The 21,943-nt window shown below is 39.9% G+C and overlaps 1 protein-coding gene across 3 annotated transcripts in view; it reads left to right on the forward strand.

The window, feature by feature from the left end:
* The first annotated feature begins 1,465 nt into the window (after window positions 1–1,465).
* MKKS (MKKS centrosomal shuttling protein) overlaps window positions 1,466–21,943 on the forward strand; it is a 33,638-nt gene continuing 13,160 nt past the window's right edge. For 2 of the 3 annotated variants that reach the window (XM_017868879.1, XM_017868881.1), the window contains exons 1-2: window positions 1,466–2,381; window positions 15,509–15,739. The gene's annotated coding sequence lies outside the window, so the exon portion shown is untranslated. The remainder of the gene's footprint in view (window positions 2,382–15,508; window positions 15,740–21,943) is intronic. The other variant, XM_017868880.1, reaches the window with a different exon arrangement.

The raw sequence follows: 21,943 nt of genomic DNA on the forward strand, positions 1-21,943 counted from the left end.
CGCTGAGGCAGGAGAATTGCTTGAACCTGGCGGGGTTAGGGGGTGAGATGGCAGTGAGCCAAGATCGTGCCACTGCACTCCAAACCGGGCAACAGAAAGAGATTCCATCTAAGGGAAACAAAAAAAAGAAAAAAGAAAACAAAAAGAAAGAAAGGGCTATATCTTTAGCCCATGCCCTGAATCAATGTTCCTTGAACTTTAAGGTGCACTTCTTGAGGAAGATTCTGATTCAGCAGCTCTGGAGAGAGGCATTAAGTGTAATTCTAACAAGCTCCCAGAGGATGCTGATGCTGCTGGTAGGTGGACCAAACTTTGAACAATAAGGCCCTAAGTAACTGGAATATTGGTTGTAACACTAGCCAACTGGCTTACAAATATCGTTATGTCTAGGATCCAAGAAGTAAGTGTCAATACCATTAATTCCTACTCCCGGCCAAAAAAAATTAAAAACTAAAACTAAAAAACAGGGTTCAAGGGAAGGAGAAAGCAAATACTTGTCTAGCAGTGCTAAGAACCATAAAATACTGTTATTTGTCTCAACCTAGTAGATGTCAAGGTGATAAAGTGTAGGCTCCATGAGTTAATGGATTTTCTTAGTTAACTGCTGAATCCTTACGGCCTAGCACAAATTAGGTACTCAAGAAATGCACTGAATAAATGAATGAATGGGAAGTATATACAAACGCAATCTGTATTTACGTCACATCCCCAAAAATGTCCGGGAAGGGGGAGGTATTTGTACTTCTGGATGCAGGTAGCCATGATTTGATACAAATACCTGGCCCATCTACTGCATTCCCTTTCTCCGACGATCAAGTTAACTTTCCTGAATAGTATTTCCACCTTAAAGCCCATGCTCATGGCACTCTGATGTTTAGCAACTTTTTGGCTTTTTGAAAACAATGAAGAAAGGTGGAAGTAGAGGGAGAAGGATTCGGAAAAGTCTCAAAAACTCAAAGCAAAAAACCAGAAGGGAGGAGATGGGCAAACAGTTCAGTTCACTTGAAGGAACATCTGAGGCTGTCAGAGGTCCACGTGCTTACCTATGATGGTGGCGGGGTTTGGGCTCGGGCTTTTATATGTTTTGTTACTGTCCAGGGTCACTGGTGGAGCAGTACCTGGCTGCGGAAACTCGGACTACACAGGTAGCCGGCGCTGCAGCCAACGTTCAGAAGCCTAGAGGAAGCACTTTCGCGCCTACTTCCTACTTCCCAGGGTCTCCGCGCGCTTTTGAGAACTCAGCCGCCGCCCAAACACAAGATGATCTGGGCAGCTTCGCTGTTGGATTGAGGCCACCGCCAGGATTTAAGATGGCGGCGAAACACTTCGATGGCCCGTGGAATCTGCCCGAAAGAAAAATGGCCTCTGTTCAGAATATCGCGGCTTTCAAAGTGAGCCCAAAACAAAAATGGCGCAGGACGCATTCTATTTAAAGGCTGGGAACCCAATGACTATGATTAGCAAGTAACGAATCACGGTAATTCACAGTGCTAGCAGTTGAACTGATCCAGAGAAAAAAACCGCTTTTCTGTGGTATGTCTTCTTAACATTGGAAAATGACTACTTCAAGAATGAAACATATATTCGGTGCGAAAGATTATGAGAAAGGAAAGGTAGCTTTCACAGTGCCGGATAAACTTTAATGAAAATAGCCATGTTTGAACATAACTTCCTCTTTTTTTTATTGTTAAAAGGGAATAAAAGGTTTGTCCTGGAACCCAGAAGCAGGATGGGGAAATAACGGATGAATTATCTAATCTATGAAGAGTACTGAGCCGTAAAAGCCCGCGCTTCCGGGTCAGCCCTCAAGAAGAACTGACGGCGGATGCTTTAGTAGAAGGCAACTAGCTCTCACGGCGCATGTCCGTTCTCCAAACCCGATCCCGGAAGTTACTGGAGGTTAACTCCTGATTTTCGAGACAACCGCACAGAGAGGCGGGATACTGGCGCTGAGCCACAAATCCAAGCGCTTTGTGATTGGTCATGTCTGGCCAGAGAGCAGAGGGCAGTGGACTACTTCTTTCATTCATTCAGTAAATCATTGCTAAGCGCTCAACAGAAGGCAGAAGCTGTACAATTTTGATATGTTATTTAAATTGTATGCGTTCTTTTAAAATTTCATTTTCAACAATTTGCTCGAATATACACTGAATAAACTTCGCTCCCCGTTTTTTCCGGTGACGGCAGCAGTTGACTGGAGCTTCATGGAAAACCCGGAGAGGCGGAGTGCGGGCGGCCCGGCGCCGACCGCAGAGCTGCGCGTGCTCCGTGCCTCCGCGCTACGCGAAGGTTGCCGGGATCCGCGGCAGCAGCGGCGGCTTGAGATCTGTCTCGGGGGCCTGCTGGCGGCGGCCTGGGGCGGCGCGGCGGCTGGTGGGCAGGTGAGAGCGCTGGAACTTCAGGTGGAAAAGCCCGCTTTCTGTCCGGCCGAAGAGAGTGGAAGGGGCTTGTAGGCGCCTCCCTCTCCACCCGCAAAGGTCGCCGGTGTCCTCACTGAAGGATATTTGAGGGCGGGGACAAGGAGGAGGCTGGCTCTCTGTAGGAGGCGAAAGACCTACCTCTGAAATAGCTGCCGATGGTAAATATTGCGGTAGGCACGGATGCGGGCGGCGAGGAGGTCTTCTACACCGGACCTGTGACTTCCCGTCCCCTCCCTCGCTGGGAGGAGCCCCGTGTGCCCCCCCGTGACTGTCTGGAGGATGCACGGTGTACCCCAGGCTGTCCGGAGGTGGGGGCGGCCTTCAGACGGCGTCGAGCCGTTGTGCATGGCCCTGCCAGCTGCGTGAAAGCAGCCACGGGGCTTGCAGGGCTGTGGATCTTGTAGGGATGACCCTCTAAGGTCATGCTTATCTTCCTCCCAGATGATACCCAAATCCTGTTTCAGAGATTCTCAATATGACGGTTTCATTCATTCATTAACATCGTCAATTTATCCATGCACAGAGATACACGTGTCTACAGCACTGCCGAGTTAGTAGATACAGCAATGACCAAGATGGACGTGCAGGGTCCTGACTCCTTGTTCTAGTTATGGGGGATAAACAATACCCTCCCTATCCATGAGTTCCGCATCTGTGAATTCAACGAACTGCGGATAGAAAATATTCTGGGTCGGCGGGGTTTGGTGGCTCACTCCTGTAATCCCAGCACTTTAGGTGCCCGAGGCAGGCGGATCGCTAGAGTCAGGAGTTTGAGGCCAGCCAGGCCAACATGGGCGAAACCCGGTCTCTACTAAAAGTACAAAAAATGGGCCGGGCGCAAGAGGAGCGCGCCTGTAATCCCAGCTACTTGGGAGGCAGAGGCAGGAGAATCGCTTAAGCCCTGGAGGCGGAGATTGTAGTGAGCCGAGATCGTGCCACTGCACTCCAGATTGGGCGACAGAGACTCTATTTTAAAAAATAAACAAAAATATTCTGGGGAAAAAATGATGGTTACATCTGTACTGAACACGTGCAGACCTTTTTTCTTGTCATTCCCTAAACACTGCAGTGTAACAACTACTTACATAGCATTTAACATTGTATTAAGTATTATAAGTACTCTAGAAATGATTCAAGGTACATGGAAGGATGTGGTAAGTTGTGTACAAATACTACACATTTGTTTGTTTGTTTGACAAAGAGTCTCACTCTGTTGCCCAGGCTGGAGTACGGTGGCTCGATCTCTGCAACCTCCACCCCTCGCCCCCGTCTTGAAGCAATTCTCCCTGCCTCAGCCTCCCGAGTAGTTTAGGATTACAGGCACCCGCCACCACACCTGGCTAATTTTTGTATTTTTTAGTACAGATGGCGTTTTGCCATGTTGGCCAGACTCCTCTTGAACTCCTGACCCCAGGTGATCCACCCGCCTCAGCCTCCCGAAGTGCTAGGATTACAGGCGTGACCCACGGCATCTGGCCTACTAAACAATTTTTAAATCAGGGACCTAAGCATCTGGATTTGGGTATCCATCATGGGTCCTGGATGCAGTCTCCCAGATACTGAGGGGTGATTGTACATTGACATTGAACAAGATGTTTCTAGATTGTCCTAGGTTGGGTTTCCTGAGAATCAGACTCTGAGGAGATTTGGAGGCAGGACATTTACTAGAGAAGACTTTTTGGATGATTACCAAGGAAGAAAGGAAGCAGGACTGGGCAGATAGAAAAAGTTAGGCTGCAGTGAAGTCTCAAGGATGTTCTCCACCGATCCCACAGGAACTCTAGTGCTGGGCTGGCCCTTCACAGTTGAAGGGAAGGGCCAGGCGTTTATACCGCTTGACTGATCTGTCGTTGGATGTCTGTTGCCCTGGAAAGGGCCTAACTTCAACTCTTCAGCCAAGTCAATAATGGACGGAGGCTGGCAGCCGAGATCTGTCTCAGCACTTCCAGGATCTGGGGAAATAAGCCTTTCATTCCTTAGGGGGGTCAGGGTGGCACATCACAGCATTCACCACAAAGGTAGAGCTTTGAAGGAAACACATGTGCTAGAGAATAATGGGGAGGGAGAGGGAAAACACTTAGGTTGAGTGCTCAGAGAAAGGCTCTCTGAGTAGGTGACATCTGAACTAAGAGCTGAAGCAGAAGGATAAGCCATCCTCTGTGGAACAAAGGAAACAAGATTCTCTACTGTTCTGCTATGCACTAGAAATATAGCAGAGAAGACAAGTGGCTGCTACCTTCTGTTATAGTGGGTGGCAGTGACTAGTTTTTCTAGATCTTGACTCCCTGCAGTAACTAAAGATGGAGTAAGTAAAAATGGATTGAGACTAATTCAGAGGAGGATAGAGGAAAAAATGAGAACTACAATTTTGAAAAATGAGTCAACTTGATAAAGACTTGATCTATACAGTTTTTTGGGGGAGTTTGGTTTGGTTTTTTGATCCTATACAGTATTGAACTATGTTTTATTAAGATTGTCCCATTTTCTTCTCAAACCTGTATTCTCCTTGAGGACAAGAATCATGCCTTACTCTTCTCGGTAGTTCCCCCCGAGCCTAATAGTCTTGCTAGCATAATAGACACTAAGTGAGCATTTGTATAGAATTAATCTCATATATATTTGAAGTGAAAATTGCTAATCCCTAAATGATGTGAACGTGGGATACATGACTGTGTTTGGATTTGTCTTTCCAATATTTCCTCGCCTTATAAGTTAGAACCCAATTTTAGTCAAAATATTCGATGATAATATGTAATTGCTTCAATCAAGCCGGAACCTCCAGGGGTGCCTATTTTTATATGTGATTTGTATAAGATAATATACTCCCAATAAAAGTAATGGCTACCATGTATTGAGCACTTCCCACATGCTAGGCACTGCACTAGGCTATGAATATATATCATTGTCTGCATAATGTGGCCCCCTGTTTCAGATCATGATATTGAGGCAGGAGAGAAGTAATTTGTCCAAGACCATAACTAATTTGTGATGGGAGTTAGAATATGATTCTCACCATTACTCAATGCTTTTGCTGTTAAGTGACCAACAACATGTCTGAAAATGTCGACCGAGTTTCAGTCATCATAGGATTCTCACATTTGATCACTTAGCTGCCCCATTAACTGTTATTAGAGAAATAAACCTGAAATTATTCACCCTGTCTTTGCTGCTTTGCTCTGTATGAATTTTTTGACTTTCTTCACAGCTTTCCTGGCTCTGACTTTAGAAGCTTGACTCTTATCTGTCCTATAATATCCTAGAATCTGAATACCAGATTCACTCTACCCTAGTCAAACCCCAGAGGCCTCAGAACCTCTCTCTTGAGACTCTGGGTATTTTTATTCATAGCTAACGAACTGAAACTGCCCAAAGAAGCGGGCCCTCCTTTATGGGGACCGCTTGCCTTAGTTTGGGCATTAATTCTAATCCTCTCCTGTTCTTGCTATACTACAGGTTAATTCCAGTAATGTTTTTTTCTTTTTGACATAATCAAAATAATAATAATATCTAACAGTTACTGAGCCCAGACTAAGTGCCAAGTGTTGGGATAACTGCGCAGCAAGCCTGTGATATGGACGATTTTATTCACATTGTACACGTGATGGGACTGAAGCATAGGGAGATTAAGTGACTCATCCAAGGCCACACAGCCAGTTGTAAAGTGGTAAGTAAAGATTCAAAGCCAGGAAAGCCAGGTAGTATGAGTCCACAGCTCATCCCTTAGTCACTACATGACAATGCATTCTTAACAAAAATGATTTAAAGTGCTTGACTTTCTGAAAGCTGGTAGGCAGGATCTAGATCCTAGTGGATTTTTCTTTCTGCTGCACTAAGAAATTTAGATTTCACTCTAGTCAAAAATGTCATTAAAGGCTTCTAAGCAAAGCAAGAATACAACCAGATTTGGGGTTTTTTTTTGTTTTGTTTTCTGGTTTTTTTTTGCAAGATGGCTATATTAAAAGTGTAGAGAATGGATTAGTGGAGGTAGATTGGAACAGTGGCTCTCAAACTTCAGCTTCAGAATTACCTAAAGAATTAATTAAAACACAGATTACTGGACCCCACCCTAGAGTTTCTGACTCAGTGGGTCAGGGGCAGCTTGGTAATTTGCATTTCTAATAAATTCCCAGGTGATGCAAATGGCACTGTTGAGAGGACCACACTTTGAGAACCATTGGAATCCAAGCAAAGAGGGCATGTGAGAGGGCACAAGGGTCTGGACTGTGACTCTAGGGCGGAGAGATTATGTAAAGAAACACTCATATCAAATGGCAGGATATGCTGAGTGAGTTGAGGAGGAGCATGAGGAAAAGGGCAGAGTCCACTATATCCAGATTTCTGAATTGAATGGCTTAGTAGATAATGCTTTTTGTTAACGAAACAGGAAATCCAAGTGGAACAGCGGTTTGGGAGGGAAAGAGGACTTGTTTTATATGAGATGAATTGAGACTATTTGTGGGGACGGTTAGTTCAAAGGTGAACAGTAGCAGTTTATTATGTGGGTCCAAGCTGGAGATGAACGTGTGAGAGCCAGAGTGGATGCATGATCATAGAAGTTTGGGGATTGAATGAGACCGCCCAGGAAACAAAGACTACCAAAGACAGATCTTTGATAAGGATGAATAGGTGGATGGAAACCAGCAGGCTATTAAAGGAGACTAAGAAGGAGCAGTATAGAGTCCTGAGTACTTAGGAGTCTCAACAACACATCAAAAGGCTACAGAGAGATTATGTAAGGGGAAGGATTGGTGATCTTTATGGTCAGAACACTTTCCGTGGAGAATGAAACAAAAGCAGATTGCTTGGGTTTGAAGGTGGAATGGGAAGTGACTCTAGGAAAAGATACATTATTTGAAAGGAAAGAGATAGTGTAGTACTGAGAAGGAAAACTGGTAGAGGGCAGTTGCCTTAGGGAATTTGTTTTTGACTCTTCAGTGGAGAAAAATAGTCATAGTTATGCAAAGGAGAAAGGCCCTTAAGAGTGGAAGGTTGGAGGTAGACGAAAGGGGATAATGAAGTTAGAACCCTGAAGACACAGTAGAAAGTGGGACTGGAAGATAGATAATAGGAATACCAGTTCTTCTGACAGTAGGCAAGGAGATTGATTGATTGATTGATTGATTGATTGAGACAGAGTCTTGCTCTGTCACCTAGGCTGGAGTGTAATGGCGCGATCTCAACTCACTGTAACCTCTGCCTCCTGGGTTCATGCGATTCTCCTGTCTCAGCCTCCCAAGTAACTGGGATTACAGGTGCACGCCACCACATCCAGCTAATTTTTCATATTTTTAGTAGAAATGGGGTTTCACCATCTTGGCCAAAGTGGTCTCAAAATCCTGACCTCAAGTGACCCACCTTCCTCAGCTTCCCCAAGTGCTGGAATTAGAGGCATGAGCCATCACGCCCAGCTGGAAGGAGATTTAGTTGAGAGCTAAGGTGCATAGGTTTTTATATATGGGGACAGCAAGTTAGAGGTGTTCATACCTAAATAGCCATAATGTCCTCTGGCCAATAGATTATCTGCAGAAATGAAGGTGGAGCATACAATTAAAATCTTGAAAATGATGAAGGGTAGAAATGGGCTCTTTAGGGATTCAGAACATACCAGGAACACATAAAGTGTTTGTTGTAGCACTAAGGGCCTGATCATCTAGGTATTTGATCTGGAACAATCTGGCTATCTGCATGATACCTACTCCCCTCTCCTCCACCAGTCAATCACCAGCATCAAATGGCAGCCAGGGTGTAAAAACAGTGAAAGGGGATAGGATTCTCAGACAACTCTATAAACTACTACAACCATTCTGATAAACCACAGCTTGCTGGTAAGCTAGTTTTCACTTCTCATTAGTTGTTAATCACTTGCTTAGTATTTGAGACTGCCTACAATTAGTGAAACCCCCATATGAGACTTATGATGCTTTCAGTATATTTTTTATTTACAAACACACTAAATTCACAGCAATGGACGGGGGGAATAGCAAAAGACATAAGATACTTACACATACCTGTTTCGGCCTTCTGACTGCATATTCACTCCCGATTCTGGCTGTGCTGTCAGCAGCCTGGCTCTTGGATATAGGTCAAGCTGACCTTGAATGGTTTGGTGGGGAAGGTGGTAGGATTTGCAAAATGGAGACTTTGGAACTCAGTTATGATCCATGGGTTCATTAAGAATTGACAGTATTGTTTTGGGGTGTGTGTTTTACAAGACTGGAGAAGTCCAGCAAAATGAGTATTATTTTAGGTGATGTAGTTGGAAAAGAAAAAGGAAAACGATTGTTCTGTTTACCATGTCAGTTCATTGCATAGGCACAGTTGAAGACCACGTGCAGTCTTTTCTATTGTGTACACCCAAAAAATGCCACAATTCAAACTGCTGTATTAAAATTGAGGATAAAATAGCTTTTAATGTTGGTGATGAGAATTCAGAAATGAAGAATTCACAAATACCTAAAGCCAACATTGTCATTGTAAAAGAAAAGGCATAGTACAATTCCAGTAAACTTCATAAAGTTTCATAATCACAAGAGCTGGGTTAATTGGTTTTTAATATTCTATCTAGTGTTCTCCTCATGATTCAGTTACATTCAGTGGAAGTTTTTAAAAATTACAATTTTTTCAAATACTTTAATCAGAACAGCAATTAAGACCAAAAAGAATACATTTTACACTGTGTCCAGAAGACCAGCAGATGGCGCCCAGCAAGCCCAATAGGCAAAATGAGAACCTTTGATGTAACATTCCCAGCATCCAGGTTGTTTTAGGCCTCATTTTGCAGGAAGCAATACAAAAACTTGATGGCTTTAACCAATACTGTGCTAGATAGAATAATCTGATAGCTAGATCCAGCTGTTTGGGAAGTTCTAGGAAGCTTGCTTGCCTTTTTGCCCTTAACTTTACTATGTGTAGTATGTGTGCATGTGTGTGTGTGTGTGTGTCAGTGTTTACTTGGCCTTTAAGCTCCTCTAAAAGATTACAGTATTTGTAATGAGGTAGAAGTATAGCAAGCTTCTCTCTCTTCTGTTCATTAATCTCTTGCTGTCATTCTATACTGAGAACTAAATTAAAGAAAACTTAACTAGCCCAGCTAATCTCAACCGTTAGTAGGTCATGGATGTGTTTTCGGAGGGTATAGACTCTTTTGCCCTCTAATTTTTTTTCTTTTTCTTACCTCCAGAACTGTAAGATGCCCTCTAATTTCGGACATGTGAAATGACAGCTGTTAACCTTTTATATATACCTGACATGAAAATCAGCCAAGGACATGCCAGGGGGTGTGCATGGCTCATGCCTGTAATCCCAGCATTTTGGGAGACTGAGGCAGGCGGATCACTTGAGACCAGGAGTTGAGACCAGCCTGGGCAACATGGTAAAACCCTGTCTCTACTAAAAATACAAAAATTATTCAGTCATGGTGGTGTGCTCCTGTGTTCTCATCTACTTGGGAGGCTGAGGTACGAGAATCCCTTAAATCTGGCATGTGGAGGTGAGCCAAGATCACACCACTACACTCCAGCTTGGGCAACAGAGTGAAACTCTGTCTCAAAAAATGCCAGGCATGATGCCCCAAGCTAGTTGACCTCAGTGATCTTCAAGAGTGTGCATCACGCCCTCCAAATGTTCCCCTCATCCATGATCACACACTGGAAATTCTGATGGACAGTGCTGCCCAAGCTGGGGCATGAATTCTTGACTTGAAAAATTGCTTAGTAGAATGCTAGCCAAGACTTCACAGTCTAAATTGACTGCCACAGTTAACTGACAGTAATCTTAAAATCAAACATTTAGTGTTTCTTCATTTATGAAATGTGCTCATAAACTTGCTATGAAAGCAAAACAAAATGAAAAATATGAAACTTTTGAATAATTTAAGATCATATTTTGAGAGAAGAATATGAAAAGTATAATCCACATTAAAGTTGCCTCTAAATTTTTTCTAAACTTAACAAAAGACATTTTAGTGAATGAAACTATAAATATCAACTCTCTATTTTACTTGATCTAAAATTTACTAATCTCATTTCATGTCTTGATTTCTCTATCCTTCTAAAGGAGTCTTTTTTTAGAAATATGTTTAAAGAAGATTCAGGAAAGAAAGATAAGAAAGGGCAGTGGCAAGTACATTAGAGGGTAAGGAAGGGAAAAAAGATGTGTCATTTCTCTTGTTGCTTTGCTCCAAACTTGAAAAGTTCAATAAATGAACATCAAACAGTAACTATTTTAGGGATTAACCAGTTAACTGCTCATCAAATCTGATCATTTTGAGCTTATTCTTGAGAAATCTTTGTTTTAGACTCAGAATCTCTGGTATCCACAAGATAGTTCCATGCCACTTGGAATGACTTGCCAAGTGTTTTGAGGGAAGGACCATCTCAAGGCAAACTGTAAATAGCTTAAGTTTGTTTCACAAATTGGATCTCCCGGTCTGCCTGCTTCTCAGTATCATGAACCTTTCTAAAACTCAAGGTTTTACAAACTTTGTTGTAAAGTTCATTTAAAAAAATGAGTTAATTTTTAAGAAATGTGTTAATTCTGAAAAGCAGCACATAGAGGCTTTGAGCATGGACTCTGGAGTATTTACATAAATATTGCCATAGCATATTTTGCAATAAAGCATTGAAAAATCTCAAATTTCTTTCAATCACAGATTGGTCAAATTAGGATATCTCTTTTACAATCAAATGCTGTATAGCTCTTAAAAATGATCATGTTATATTCTTTGGAAGAGATATTACGAAACAGCTTGTGTATCATGATCACATTTTTGTTACACCCAAAAGATTTTAGCTCTCTTTTCCTTGTTTCTATATTTGCTAACTTTAAAAAGTAAGGTTATACTATATTTATTAGAAAAGGACAGTAATGCTATTTTTTTTTTGAGAAGGAGTTTAGCTCTTGTTGCCCAGGCTAGAGTGCAATGGCATGATCTCAGCTCACTGCAACCTCTGCTTCCCAGGTTCAAGTGATTCTCCTGCCTCAGCCTCCTGAGTAGCTGGGATTACAGGCGCCCACCACCACACCAGCCTAATTGTTTGTATTTTTAGTAGAGACAGTGTTTCACCATGTTGGCCAGGCTGGTCTTGAACTCCTGACCTCAGGTGATCCACCTGCCTCTGCCTCCCAAAGTGCTAGGATTACAGGCATGAGCCACCATGCCCAGCCCTAATTTTCATTTTGTAAAAAAACACAGAGGAACTAAGACGAAAAAAAAGTGCTAAATTAAAATTGTATCCCCAAAATATGGTTGATTGTAAGTAAAAGCTCTGCAAAAGTTTATAAACAAAATAAATAACACATTACCTCGCTAACTACCATATCAAATATAAAATTTGAAAACTATATTTTTTTTGTAAAACTAGCAATGAACTTTGCTAGTAATGTCTAGTGAGGTCTAATGTGTCTTGCCCTGACAAGAGGTTATGCAGGTAGTAGAATACATGCAGTGTACTGGAAATTTTTCACTATTAAGTGAAAGAAATGAAGTAGTTGAAAGTTATATGCCAATGTCACTTTTTTTAAATATATGTTTTTTCTTTTAAAATAGAGATGAAGTCTCACTATATTGCCCAGGCAGTCTCAAACTCATGGGCTCAAGCAGTCCCCCTGCCTCAGCCTCCTAGAGTGCTGGGGTAACAGGTGTGAGCCACTATGCCTGGCCTTTTTGTTCTTTTATTTAATTTTTTTTTTCTTTTAAAATAGAGATGAGGTCTCACTATATGCCAGTGTCATTTTAAAGTGCTGAATTCCATCTTGCTCAGTGAAAATGGACTATTGTATGTACAGTGTGATACTTACACTGTTTTTATGTGAATTAAATGAAAACTCTAAAAATAGTTTGTAAAGTAAAAGCCCTTTCATACTGATCCTAATCATTTCCCAAGCCTTTCAAAGGACGACAGAATTATCTGTCAGAAAATAGTTACTTGCTCTCTCTCACCCCCATTAGCCAAATCAATATATGAGATATGGAGAATTTGAGGAAATGGGGACATGTAGATGTTCAGTAAACATTAAGGCAATTAATCATTAAATCAGTCTACGTCATTTACTAACCAGGAAGTACTGTACTGAGTCTCAGTGATGTTTAGCAAATAAAGAGTTTTCAGTTAAAATAGATACTAATTTCCAGGTTAAACTAAACCTAAATCTAGAAAAAGATTCATCGATTCTTAAGTTATCCTAATGGGAAGAATAATAGACTGTTAAGCACAGTAAACATATAATTGTGCATTTCTTTTATCTTTAACTGGGAGATGACCCAAAGGTTCACTAAGTATTATAGGGAGCTAACCCTATATAATTTTCACTCTTCTCAAGGAGGGTTCATAACTGTGTCATTACTTGCTGTTAACCACTGTGCCGGAGAGAATATTACAACACTTTCCCAAACATTGATGTTACAGATTGTCATTTAATTTGTTTCTAATTTTAGCTCTTGAGTTACAAATCTCCATTTTATTATTACATCCTTTTATCCTATTCAGTCTCTTTTGCTGTTTGTTTGTTTTTTTGAAACAGTATCATTTCGTCACCTATGCTGGAGTGCAATGGCGTTATCTCAGCTCACTGCAGCCTCAACCTCCCAAGGTCCAAGTGATCCTCCTACCTCAGTCCCCCCACACAGCTGGAACTACAGACATGCGCCAACATGCCCGGCTAATTTTCGTATTTTTTGTAGAAACAGGTTTTGCCATGCTGCCTAGGCTCAAGTGATCCACCCACCTCAGGCTCCCAAAGTGCTAGGATTACACTTGTGAGCCACTGCACCTGGCCCTAATCTCTTTTTATATAAGCTAGGGTTTTTTTTCTTGAGTTTATAGTTCAGGAAAAGGGTGACATGTTGATAATCATGGAGAAGTAAATGGGGAATGACAGAGATGGCTGTTAAAAGTAATGTGACTTGATAACCTCATGTTGAGAGTAACAGAGGTGCCAAAGTCACCTTACATATTGAGACTGGATATGAATAGCAGTATCTTCTAGACCTTTAGTTTAAGGTGTTTTGCAGACAAAAATGCCATATGACAGTCAACACAGACCATTTGACTTTGGTGCAGCCTCTGTCCCTCCTATAAAAAGTAGCCCTTACTAGAATTCTTCCCTCATTACTCTAAATCACCTAGTTCCTCCCCAGTTATTTTATTGTGCCCTCAAATCCCCAAAGGCTTTTGCCTTCGGACTTCACAATGAAATTTAATTATGATACAGTTATTTGTAATTGATTTCCTCTAAAAATGGAACATAAGCATGTCAATAAAAGGTATATTCTCTAAAGGTTACAAAGAGTATATAGCATGCCACAGTACGTTAGAAAAGGAAAAGGCCATAAAATACTTTCATTTACAAAGTAGGTCACGTTTTCTCTAGTAATTTTGCAACAAAGTTCTTATAAAATATGAATTTAGACCTTTGGGAGAAATGGTTTATAATGCTAAGAATAGCATGTTCATAGCTATAAGATAACATCTTTTATTATTTATTATTTTTAATATGTATACACAGAACACAGAGACGGTTCAGTCTATTTAACTCAGTACTATTGTATTTTAGTCTTAAAAGGGGAGTAAGTAGAAATTCTTTTCAGACCTTTTCTAATGGCATTTAGACAAAATAAAGTAATTTAGGAGATTTCATGGTACTAAAACTCAGAGATGCAATTGAGCCAGGTTCATAGCATGTCTCATAGATGGTGGAGCAGTCCTTATTAAGAGTATAAGGAAGAGTATAAGGAGTCTTTAGAGGTTGTCCAGATTCAAGTTCCCAAACCCAACAGATCATCAAACATAGCGCCTTTCTGGGCCCTACTTCTATCCTTTCCAAAAATTTTTTTTTAATCTATTTTAAAAGCTAACTAGCTTTGTAACTCTAGACAACTGTCTAGTCCCAGTTTCTTTATCTAAACTAGGTTGATAATAACCCTCTAAAGTAGGGTTTCTAGTGATTCAGGGCACACACTCTAAAATGCAGTAGTTTTGCACACAAATGTGGAAATGGCATTAAATTCATTCTAATTCATAGCATCCAAGCCAGAAGTCTTTACTGCAATTGGAATCCATGCTCAGCTGTTGTAATCTCAGTTGAAACACTGTCACTGCATCCTGTCAGAATATAGAACCTAAATTCTTTTTTCTCCCAAGTAGCTGGGACTACAGGCCCCCGCCACCACTCCTGCCTAATTTTTTTGTATTTTTAGTAGAGACAGGGTTTCACAGTGTTAGCCAGGATGGTCTCGATCGCCTGACCTCATGGTCTGCCCGCCTCGGCCTCCCAGAGTGCTGGGATTACAGGCGTGAGCCACCACACCTGGCCAGAACCTAAATTCTTATTGCATATTTGTGGATTACCATTTAATTCTTCTGTTAAAATTGCGACTAAATGTGATTGTAATTTTTTTTTTTATTTTTTTATTTTTATTTTTTGTGATGGAGTCTCCTTCTGTTGCCCAGTGCAGTGGCACGATCTTGGCTTACTGCAACCTCCACCTCCCAGGTTCAAGTGAGTCTCCTGACTCAGCCTCCCAAGTAGCTAGGATTACAGGCATTCATCACCATATCCGACTAATAGTTGTACTTTTAGTAGAAATGATGTTTCACTATGTTTCCCAGGCTGGTCTTGAACTCCTGACCTCAGTTGATCTGCCCGTCTCAGCCTCCCAAAGTGCTGGGATTACAGGCGTGAGCCCACCACACTCAGCCTGTAGTTATAATTTTTTAAAAATATAACTTTAAAAAAGGCTTTTACTCTATTGTGGCTTAGAGAATATTAATATATTTGAAGAACGCTCCATGCATGTGTGTTTTCAAAGATTCATATAGCTTTTTCAGCAGGTAATGTTGCTCCTTTACAATTGTTGCCAAAAAGTCAGTATTGCTCTGTAAGTTCCCCAAGGCCGACTGCCTGCTCCCTTTGGGTCAACGACATGTCTCTTTTTGTTTATTAACATTGCAATGTATTATAATTAAAAATCTTTAACAGTCAGCGTTTGTTAGAGTACAGCATGCTAGTTATAGTGATTTAGAAATGTAATTAAAGGGAGGTTATGGGTTTTAGTGGGGTTTTTTCCTCTAACTGTAACCTTTTCTTAGGTACACCGATACTGAAGTACTATGAGCCTTCAGAACTTTTGGAGAGACTACAAAGTTTTGATTGTTATGGTCCCTTTAATTGGGCTCATACATTTGGGGTGGTACAGAATCAAAAGCAGCCCTGTTTTCCAAATACCTAAAAACAACGACATTCCTGAGGAAGATAGTCTGGGACTTTCAAATCTTCAGAAGAGCCAAATCCAAGGGAAGTAGCAGGCTTGTGATCTTTAGGTAAGTTCCATTTAATCTGGTTGGTTCATCATATGGTACATTCCAACAATGGGAAACTCTATCTGTTAGATCTCTGGCAAGGAAAAGCCTAAATTGGCAAGTTACCTGTTGTTTTTATTATGACCCACTGTACTATCCTGCAGTTGTTTCTAGAAAAGTTTGTTGTGCAGAGACATTTGACACTTGCCTGGCAGTCAATTGAATGCAAAGGGAAAGGGCAGTTTTGCTAGCAGCATCACTAGGATCATGAACATGTACAAAGGAGCCCCTGCCTCCTTACCATTACATACCACGAAAGTCCGAATTTGTACAAGATTATTTTCTTCTATTAGTGTTCTTTTTTTTTTTATAATACGAAACTAATTGTATTCATGTCTTAACGTCAACTATTTTAGCTTGACCATAATTTGTTACATTTGACAGTCACTGAAATAAAGAGGATGGAGTTATATAATTCAGGTCTATAGTCCCTTATCCATAATTCCAAAATTCAAAAAGTTCTCAAAATCAAAACATTTTATCCTAACTCCTTTGGCAGCAAAACTTGATCTTAACTGACATGAGACAATTTGCAGCGCAGTTGTCTCCCTTTATCCGTAGTTTGGCTTTCTTCAGTTTCAGTTACCTACAGTCAACCCTAGTCTGAAAATATTAAATAGAAAATCCCAGAAATAAGCAATTCATAAATTTTAAATTATGCACCTTTCTGAGTAGCATGTTGAAATCCTGGGCTATTCTACTTCATCCACCCAGGATGTGAGTCATTCCCTTGTCTGTCTACCTGCTCGTTAGTCACTTAGTAGCACTCTGGGGTAGATCAACTGTGGTGGTATCTCCGTGCTTACATTCAGGTAACCCTTACTTTACTTCACAATGTACCCAAAGCACAAGAGTATTGCCCCTAATTTGTAAATTGAACTTTATCATAGGTATGTATGTACAAGATGAAAACATAGTATATATAGGGTTTAGTGCTATATGCAGTTTCAGGCATCCACTGGGTGGTCTTGGAACATATGCCTCATAGATAAATGGGGGAGGTTACTGTTTTTAATTCCACTTAATATGAAAATTGAGTTTCACTGCAGATTTTATTGGCATTTGTTGCATTTGATTTACTATAATATAGCGTTATACTATATTATGTTATATTGATTATGAATGTTATATACACTATATTGTATTTATAAAATCTAAGAAATTCTGAATTATGAAACTCATCTAGCCCAAGGAGTTTCAGATAAAGAACTGTGACCTTATAATTGTAAAGCATTTTCTATTGTAATTTACTTTTTAACCTTGACGTGAATAATATGCTCTAAGTTTTGGCATCAGGTAGATGAGTGTAAGGTTCTGCTCTTTATAGAAGAACCTCAGTAAGATTTTCCTTATTTATAAGCCTTGGTCTGAGATTTTGATTTATGATATAATTACTGGTTTCAACAATATTTTAAATCAGTATTTTATTTTTAAATGTTCATAAGCAGAAGTGGAAGAGCATGGCTTAATATATTAGACAATTATTAAATATAAAAAGCCACATAGTAACATAGAAGCTTAACAACTTAAAAGAGTAATTTTAGGACATAAAATTTGTATTTATAGGAAGAGTTTTAATATATATGAGCAGGGAGTCACAGAATTTATTAGATGCTGGATTTTTATATATATAGTCTTCCAGACTCTATTAAGACCATTATATTATGTATGTATATTGTAATTATGACAAGAAGTAAAGAACAAAAAGATGTCATAACAGTTTGCAGGCCAAGTATGGCCAAACTTTGGAGGAAGAATATTAAGTAGTTTCTTGTGCAAAAGGAAATACTCTTGGAGGAAAAATAGAGCTGAGAAAAGAATCTCCTCCAAAATATTAGGTGAATGTAGTAAGAGGTTTTAGATGCTAATGCAGCAATAGTTAAAAGTTTTAGAGGCCAACATTTCCTGTCAAGCAAGCAGAAGCAGATATTTAAACAGGCTTTTAGTAAGCAAAAGTTAGAGCCAGATTTAGAGTAAGTTAAACACCAATTCCGAATAGTTGAAGTACATCAAAAAATGCATTGTATTTGTCTCTTATTTTCTATTCTCATTTTCATTATGGAAAATTACATACGTGCCACAAAGTAGAGAGAGGATGGTATATTAAGCCCTCAAGTGTCCATCAGCTGGTTTTAATAGTTAACAGCATTTTGCCACAACCAGCTTTAATAGTTAATATCATTTTGCCAGTCTTCTTTTATCCATCTTTTCCTCTGTTTTTTGAACTGCTAGAATATTTTAAATCAAATCTTAAGCTCGACTATGTAGTCCTTTAGTACGTGTCTTTAACAGTAAGAATAAACACACATACACAAACACATTTGCATTATCACCCAGAAAAACTTAACAGTGACTCTTTACCTACAGTTTGATACCCAAGGCCATGTTTATATTTCTGAATTTGTCTTAAAAAATCATTACAGGTGGTTTGTTGGAATCAGGATCCAAACAAGGTCTACGTATTACATTTGATAGACAATGTCTCTTTTCAATTCCCCTCCTAAATCTGCCTTTAAAAAAAATTCCCACATTCTCAATTTGGCTGATTGCTTCCTCATCTTGTCTTTTAACAATTTTCCTCTCTCCCCGTTTCCTGTAATCTTGTACTTATATTAAGAGACTACTTTCATTTGTTTTTTTAATTTATTTTTTGAACAAGAATACTTCATAGATGGTACTGTGGAGTAGATCCTAGGTAATCATGTTGTTTCACATATAATGTCTGATCCACTTTTGATGGGCGTGGTGTTAGGTTTTTTTTTTTTTAGAGAGAGAAGGGCCTTGATTTGTCACCCAGGCTACAGTGCAGTAGCATATCATAGCTCACTACAGCCTCAAACTCTTGGGCACAGGCCTTGATTTGTCACCCAGGCTACAGCATAGTAGCGTATCATAGCTCACTGCAGCCTCAAACTCTTGGGCATAGGCCATCCTCCAACCTTAGCATCCCAAGTAGCTGGGACTACAGGCATCCACCACCATACCTGGCTAAGTTCTAAAACTTTTTTAGAACCAGGGTCTTGCTGTGTTGCCCAGGCTGGTCTCAAATTTCTGGCCTCAAGCAACCCTCCTGCCTTGGCCTCCCAAAGTGATGGGATTACAGGCAAGAGCCACTGCGTCTAGCCAGTGTTGCTAAGACTAACAGGCAAGTTAGCAGTGTTTCTTTCCATTGTAAAGTTCCCCCTTTTTTTCTTTTTTTTTTTTTTTTTTTTAAAGATGTAGTAAGGTGATGTCAGCTTGCTGCAACCTCTGCCTCCTGGGTTGAAGTGATTCTCCTGCCTCAGCCTCCCGAGTAGCTAGGATTACAGGCACCTGCCACCACACCTGGCTAGATGTTTGTATTTGTTTAGTAGAGACAGGGTTTCACCATGTTGGCCAGGTAATCTTTTACTTAATAAATTATCAGCAACTATTCATTATCATTGCTGTAACCTAGAAATTGGCAAACTTTTTTCTATAAAAGACCAGATAGTAAATATTTTAGGCTTTGCAGATCACATAGTGTCTGTACCAACCCTTCAGCTTTCTGTTGTAGTGTAAAAGCACTCATACACAGTACACAAATTAATGAGCATGGCTGCTTTCCAATAAAACTTCGTTTACGAAAACAGGCAGCAGGCTGGATATGGGCCCTAGGCTTAATTTACCAACCACTGTTTGTGGGTCTAATACACTATTTCATTAGGGGTTGCCAAATGATGCTGCTCAAATTCTATCATTCCTTCTCCATTTATTAGCTGGAACAACTTTCCATCGTCAACCATTCAGTTACCCCAAAATGCATTTATACAAGGAAAGGAAGATAAATGTTTTATCTCTGTAATTCCCTTTATTGCTTTTTATTATAATGAGTGCTCAAGCCACTTAGGGTTTTTGTTTTTGCTGTTAGTATGAACATGTGGGTTTGCATATATTTCAGTTATCTTAATCTATTGCAGTCGTCATTTTTTTTTTAATGCTAAAGTTGTCCCATTTTGGATCCTCTCCATGTTGACTCCTGTTGTTTTTCCTTTGTCCTTATGATATGACCCAGGTAGTCTTTAATACATCCTTACTTTTGCCAAAAAGTAAGCTTACCAAAAGAAAAGGACCCCAGCTTACCTTGTGTATTTCTTACCTCATACCTATAATCAGTCTTTTTGCCAAAGAACTCCATTTGCTTTTAGGAAAAACTTCTACCTGTTTATATTTTCTTTAAATCATATTTTATAGTGCACCTCTTACTTCAGAAGACAGTCATGCAAGTTTTACTTTTATTTTAATTAAGTTATTCATCACTGCAATAACAAAAACCCATCTGCCAAGCCTGTGCATCCAGGAATAGTCAGGACCATTCATCTGATGGTAACTCTTGGAATTATGGAGCTCCTTGTTTAGGAAGAAAGAGTTTTAATAGAGCTGAACTGATACTTCCAAACATGTTCTATAAACTAGCTCCAGTGGTTTGGATTTTTTTCTCTTGTACCTTCTTTTGTTCAAGTCTAGACCTGTGACCACAGGTCAACAAGTTTTGGCATCTTCAAAATGATTTGGGAGTCACTAACACTTTCAGTGATTTCTTTATCATTTTAATGAAATACTAACCAAAAGATGTGTAGACTGGTCTCACTACTGTAAGACTGACAGAGGTGCCAACATAGCATTCTGTTTTTGAAAAGTTACATGTCACTATTAAGTACTGAAAATGTTCTAACTAGAAAAACCATTTTCTTCATCATAGTTTTTATTGTGGTGTGTGTGTGTGTGTGTAAGTTTTAACAAGCAAATTACCACATAGAAGTCACTATGAGGTTTCATTTAAATGAATTTCTCAGATTTTGCTGAATCTGAAATAACCATTGAAATATTTAAGTACCTTGGCTGTTCCTGGCATAGATAAACAGATTTTTCTTTCCCTCCTCATGCCACACAAAAGTTGACAATAGCTTTATCACCACAGGAAGAAAGCTGACCATTATTGCCCTTACTTTATTTGGGCCCAGTTGCCATGGTTACAGCCCTTTAACTAAATTGGGAGCAGTAACCAAAATAACATTTTGCATAACATTCCCTTGTTCTGCCCACCTCTTTGCACATCTTCAAATCAAGGTTTGGGTCTGATCACCATACTATGCTGTAGCCTACTTTTAGGAAGTACCTTAGGCTAAACAGATTTGTTTCATTTATGCTAAATGCTCTCCTGGACGCTACCATACTCAACATATTTCTGGAAATACTAACTAATAATTATACCTTTAAAACACCAGGCCTCAACAGATAAGATCTGTGATCTAACATTTTTATTCTTTTCACACATTATTATTAATGTGTCAGGAATTTATGCCTCAAGGCACACTTTTTTTTTAACAAGGACACTACCTTGTTAAGGAAACTAGAATTGTATTTCTATGTGTCCATTTGATATATGATAACATTTTATGATATTTAGACTTTGAAATTGAATTGCAACTCAGATCCTATTTTTGTTGTTGGTGTTATCCAGCATATCCCTTGGTTTTTGCATTTTGGTACTGTCATTAACCAGTGCTTTGGGGAGGATTAGTTGACTAGGACTTCCAAAACTGAAAGTCATTGATTGATAAAGTAAAATGATAGAAAATTAGCTCTGACTTTAGCCAGGTGTTTAAAACATGGTTTGTTTTTTGGTACAATGTGTTGTGCAGATTTATTCAGCTAAATATAGACTATACATTAGTGAGTTTCTGCAGTAGACATGCCAACAGCTATCTTGTTTTTATAATTATTTACAAACAGGACTTGATGTAAATTCAGTTCTGTTCAAACCTAAAGTTTCCAAGCAAACCAAAATTATAGATAAAAACATAATATTAAATCTTGATGTCGGAGAATAAAAATATTCGGGACCTCTTTTAAGACTCAGAGATTGCTGGGCACAGTGGCTCATGCCTATAATCCCAGCACTTTGGGAGGCAGAGGCAGGCGGATCACCCGAGGTCGGGAGTTCGAGACCAACCTGACAAACATGGAGAAACTCTGTCTCTACTAAAATACAAAATTAGCTGAGCATGGTGGCACATGCCTGTAATCCCTGCCACTGGGGAGGCTGAGGCAGGAGAACTGCTTGAACCCAGGAGGCGGAGGTTGCGGTGAGCCGAGATTGCGCCATTGCACTCCAGCCTGGGCAACAAGAGCGAAACTCCATCT

Source organism: Rhinopithecus bieti, unplaced genomic scaffold (genome assembly GCF_001698545.2).
Source record: "Rhinopithecus bieti isolate Rb0 unplaced genomic scaffold, ASM169854v2 scaffold_4658, whole genome shotgun sequence".
In the NCBI taxonomy this organism is placed as follows: domain Eukaryota; kingdom Metazoa; phylum Chordata; class Mammalia; order Primates; family Cercopithecidae; genus Rhinopithecus; species Rhinopithecus bieti.